This window comes from Cimex lectularius, unplaced genomic scaffold (genome assembly GCF_000648675.2).
Source record: "Cimex lectularius strain Harlan isolate CLEC.00 unplaced genomic scaffold, Clec_2.1 scaffold19, whole genome shotgun sequence".
NCBI lineage: Eukaryota > Metazoa > Arthropoda > Insecta > Hemiptera > Cimicidae > Cimex > Cimex lectularius.
In genome coordinates, this window is record NW_019392664.1 from 610,221 (window position 1) to 615,487 (window position 5,267).

Here is a 5,267-nt window from a genome sequence, read left to right on the forward strand (position 1 = left end):
TTGGACAAAGAGAATTTGAAACCTACATCATCTGCTTTTCGTGACAATGTGTCAATGGCGTTTTGTAAAGTCCTTCCTACGTTTTGGAGATTTTTCCCAGACAAGTAAAAACAAAGATCATCGACATATAAAGGCCTGACTATACGATCATCTATATTATCAGCAAGACCGTTTACCGCAATGGCAAATAAAGTGACACTCAGAACCGAACCCTGAGGAGGTTTTATTGTTATTTGTATTTATTGATTAATCATATAGGACCTTAATTTCAGTGCCTCTTTGAAAAAATTACACAAATTACTTATTTGCGTTTAACTAGAAGATGTTAACCAACACCGATTAACTGGCGTTCTGAAGATGCTGATGTTTTGGATAAGGGGTGAGGATGGGGGAAACTAGAAAAATATGTATAATCGCTCCTACAAATTGTACACATTACATAGAACTGTAGAAATTATTGTACAGCTACTTTTTGTCTATAAAAAAATTTCATGTGGTTTTTTATTTATTTATTTTTTTAATTTATTTGTTTTATTTTATTTTATTTATTTTTTTGAGAACCTCAACTGCTTGATTATTCTCTGTTTTATATGACTATATTGTTGTTATATAATAATTATTTATTAACATGTTAATAAACCGATTAACTTGTGTTCTGAAGATGCTGAATGTTTTAGATAAGGTGATAAGATGAGGGAAGCTAGAAAAATATGTATAATTGCTCGTACAAATTGTACATACTTTGCGTAACAACAAACTTGTTGGAAGTGGGAATTATATTTTGAATTTAAAATTCTTTCCCATCTATATTTAGGTATGACAATAGATAAAACATTAAAGTGGAAAGAACCCATCGAAAGGAAAAGGAAAGAACTTGATTTCAAATACCGTCAACTTTATTGATTACTGAGAAGGAATTCCCGACTATCAATACAAAATAAAATCCATTATGTTTCAATGGTCTAATTGACAAATTACTTTTTTCAATTAATCATTCTTTTTAAGTGTGGTCTCGGTTGAGATGAAAAACCTAGTGCCACGAGTGGGATTCGAACCCGCGACCTTACACTCAGTAAGCCGTTGCTCTAACCACTTGAACAACTATCATGACTTCGATGCCACCGATTCCCCATCTCAACCTACAACCTTTCGAATTTTCCCTTTTTTTGCCATTTTTCAAATGTCGTGTAATCAGAGTTCGATTCTCAGCGACTTATGAATTGGCCACGGGGAGCTGTTAGTGAAGTCATACTTCTTTTACTTATTAAATCCATTATGTTTTAGTGGTATAATTAACAAATTACTACTTTCAATTAATTATTCTTTTTATGTAAGGTCACGGTTGAGTTGAAAAACCTAGTGTCACGAGCGGGATTCGAACCCGCGATCTTCGGCTCAATACGCCGTTGCTCTAACCGCTTGAGCTATCATGACTTCTATCTACTCGGACACCGACTCCCCATCACAACCTACAACCTTTTGAATTTTCCCTCTTTTTTGCCATTTTTCAAATGTCGTGTAATCAGAATTCGATTCTCAGCGACTTATGAATTAGCCACGGAGAGCTGTTAGTGAAGTCATATTTCTTTTACTTATTAAATCCATTATGTTTTAGTGGTCTAATTAACAAATTACTTCTTTCAATTAATTATTCTTTTTATGTAAGGTCTCGGTTGAGATGAAAAAGCTAGTGTCACGAGTGGGATTCGAACCCACGACCTTCGGCTAAAAAGGCCGCTACTCTTACCACTTGAGCAATCGTGACTTTGATCCACTCGGACACCGACAAAAAAAAGGCAATGGAAAAAAAGACGGAAAATTCGAAAGGTTATAGGTTGAGATGGAGAGTCGGTGTCCGAGTGGATCGTAGTCACGATAGCTCAAATGATTAGAGCAATGGCATATTGAGCTGAAGGTCGTGGGTTCGAATCCCGTTCGTGACACTAGCTTTTTCATCTCAACCGAGACCTTACATACAAGAATAATTAATTAAGCAAAATAAAATATTGAGTTGTAATCAATTATTTTAACCTATATGGATGTAATGGTGTACAACTCTGGGATGTGTCAAAAGCGGTTTCAGAACAAAGTGCTACGAAATATGGTAGATGCTCCTTGGTATGTTCGCTATAGAGACATACCCAGAGACCTGAACATCCCTCACATCGACAGAGATCATAGAAGCGTACCTTCGTCTTGAAAGCCACCCGGACACCGAGGCCAGGCTGCCTGTTACGTAGTTAGCTAGAAGATGACTAAGCAATTTGATTTAGTTCTCTAGAAACTTCCTGTAGAAGCTAAATTAGATAAACTGTGACAACAATTATGGGTGGACTAAAGTTATTTATTTCTTCTAAGTTAGTCATTGTAAACTTAATAGATGGCTTCATTTGACCCATTTTAATAAATAAATATATTAAATTAAAACATTCTTTCGATGTCTACGTACAAAAAAAATGGTTCTTCCATCGCTCAATTATGTTTTTACATTCTTTCTGAAGATATCATTCATCGTTTCAGCTGAAAAAATTGTACCTAATCACAAGAACATCATCCAGTTGACAGAACCAATCGAAAAATTCTAATTTTAAAAGATTAATTATAACGAACTTTGCTCATCATAAATAGATAAGGTTCAAAACAAACATTCGTTAATTATGCGTAAATAATACTGTAGGAATATTCTTTCTACTGACATGCTAAAAACTTAATTATTAACACAAAATTGTTTAATTATTTTATAGATAACCTTGATATTTACCAGTTTATAACATTTTGCTCAAAAATTAGGACGATCTATTTTCTTCTACTAATGTAATAATAATTAAAATGCCAAAAAGTTTTTATTTTATTTTGTCTTTAATTACTTGCACCCAAACGTTCTCTGAAATTAAACTGCAATTGGCCTTTTCTTGATTCCCTCGACGTTCACATAAGGCTTCCCCTTAATTGACAGGGACTTAGTGACTTACAAATACGATTAAAAACAATGCCGCAACAATTTACAATCTTTTGAAATATAAGAAATAAAATCAGTTGTTTAAAATTTAATTTAAAAACTTAAGACTACTAGACGGTTCATGGTATTTTTTTTCCAAAGTCTTGACTTTTTAGCAGGATCTAGATTTTCCTGGCATGGCTGCCCTAGGCTCACATACATCAGATTGGTCGGCTTTGATTTGAGGAATAGGCTTTATTTCTGCAGGAGGCTTCACCAGCCTTCTCGCATCACGGTTACAATAATAATTTTCTGTAAAAAAAATTGAAATATGTTAAATATGCCCTTTAAAAATTAAAAAAGTCCAATCTCTAACGACTGTATAAGGAACTGGGTTCTAACTAATTTCAGGTCTGTTTATAAGGATATTTTTAAATAATAATTGTATACTTGATAAAATCGAGTGAGGTCCGGTTGGTAAGTTGGGAAGAGGACATGCAGGAACCCTGGAATGGACTTCATCGTAGTATCTGTTATTCTCTGTCGCTTCTCTTCCCAAAAGGAACTTCCGGAAAGCGAAGATCAGCCCCGAAGGCAACCTCCTATCGCTCATCCGTGAAATTTACTGGGGTTCATAAGGGAAAAAATATCGATAGATTTAGACAAACTCGACTAAACGATGATTAAATCAAAAGTATAAAAATATACTGAAAAGGCTAGTAAATTTAAATTTTCAAACTAAATAAATTTTATATAGGTTTTGTTGATTTATATAGGTCCGATTCGCACACACCGGGATCAGATCTCTTGTACTACAGACATATTAACGCTTATAAATTTTTCATGAAATAGCATGAGTTCAGCATACACCCTCGACCAAACTTGTGATTTGCTAATGAGCAATGAGTACTTTGGAACTTTATTTTCTTTTTATTTCTCTACCTTCCTTTCACCCACCTCTCCTGCGTGAGCACATATGGTCCTGATGTTTTATTCTTCATCAGAAACTCATCAGAAAGTGTTAACCAATAAAAATAAAAGTTGCTTATAAAAATCTGCCACAATTTACATTCACTACTTCGATAGGCTGACGTTTTTGGGAGGGTATATATCATTACATTGATAGGCTAATTTTGTTTGAGGGGTCTGGAACTTGGCCTTTTTTTTCACGGTTAGGTTTTTTTCGTCTAATTTTTATGTAACAACTCGGCTAATGTTTTTGTAATAAAGTTGCCAAGTAAAACCTACTCTTTGAGTTCAAGTATAACCTGTCGTTTTTATTAAAACTTACTGAAAATGTTCTTTTTTGACTAAAAAACAAGTATAACTCAATATTTTGACTACAAACTGAAGTAAAATCTACTTTAAAATCTAAAAACTAATTTAAAATCAATTTGTTAGTATAAAAAACTTATGTAAAACTTACTTTTCAGATTTTTAACTCATGTAAAACTTAATCTTAGCCTGAAAAATAAGTGAAACCTACTTAGATATTTTTGTTTCAACTACACCCGGTTGCTAGCTGGAATTCATGTTATGGTCAAAATCAACATTTGCAACAGCTGTTTAGTGCAATTACCTGAGGTTTTTCTTGTTGAAACTGTTTTGAACTTTGAACTAAACTGTAGCAACACTAGCTACGCCAGCAATGTAAAACGAGGGCTTTAGTCTTTGTGCAGTTTATATTGTATGTATCTTATTGTTCAACAAGTTTTTGTTGAAATGACGTTTTAGGGATTCAACAGTTCAGATCTTCATGCAGTTATCCCATGCCTTTAGCTGTTTTTTCTTGTGGTACTAGTACGGAGCGATAAAGGTAAAGAACGGAAATAAAAACGTTCTATGTCGGAAGAACTAGTTAGCCAACAGCTATTTTTTAAAAACAACATGCTAATCATGAAGCAAACTGAATCAACTGCAGTGCCGTGCTGATTTCTAGAATTCAAAAACGTTCCAATTCACACTCTTATAATCTATGGCCAGCTACATACAGGGTGAATGTCTTTTTTTTACTCTGATAGTATAGGAAAAGTGAAAATAATAATTTTTCTCAGTTATCCTACTCGAAAACCTCGTTTCGCCACTATAGCCTTTTGATTTTACTCATGGATTTTCTTTATGTTAAATATAAAAATCTCTGCAATGCAGTTGGAAACCTTGGGTGGATTACTTTTCCCTAGACTCCGAGTAAAGAAGGTAACAATCACAATAGGTCTTATGTTAATTGCATACCAATAAAAAGACTTACGAAATTTATAAAGTACGGCATAAGTTTATGACTTGAGAGTGAAGCTGATTTTGTTTTAGGTGACGATGGGTTCTGCTAATT

At 33.8% G+C, this 5,267-nt stretch overlaps 1 long non-coding RNA gene and 2 other non-coding genes across 3 annotated transcripts; all 3 read right to left on the minus strand.

Annotated features, from left to right (window-relative positions):
- Positions 1-1,360: 1,360 nt before the first annotated feature.
- Positions 1,361-1,434, minus strand: Trnan-auu. Its single transcript has one exon. It is a non-coding gene; the product is annotated as a tRNA-Asn (tRNA).
- A 257-nt stretch (positions 1,435-1,691) lies between these two features.
- Trnak-uuu lies at positions 1,692-1,765 on the minus strand. The gene has a single exon. It is a non-coding gene; the product is annotated as a tRNA-Lys (tRNA).
- A 1,267-nt stretch (positions 1,766-3,032) lies between these two features.
- On the minus strand, positions 3,033-4,483 carry LOC106662098. The gene is made up of 3 exons (XR_001339829.1): positions 4,365-4,483; positions 3,389-3,563; positions 3,033-3,250 (listed from the first exon to the last, which is right to left on the minus strand). It is a non-coding gene; the product is annotated as an uncharacterized LOC106662098 (long non-coding RNA).
- Between the last annotated feature and the right edge of the window lie 784 nt (positions 4,484-5,267).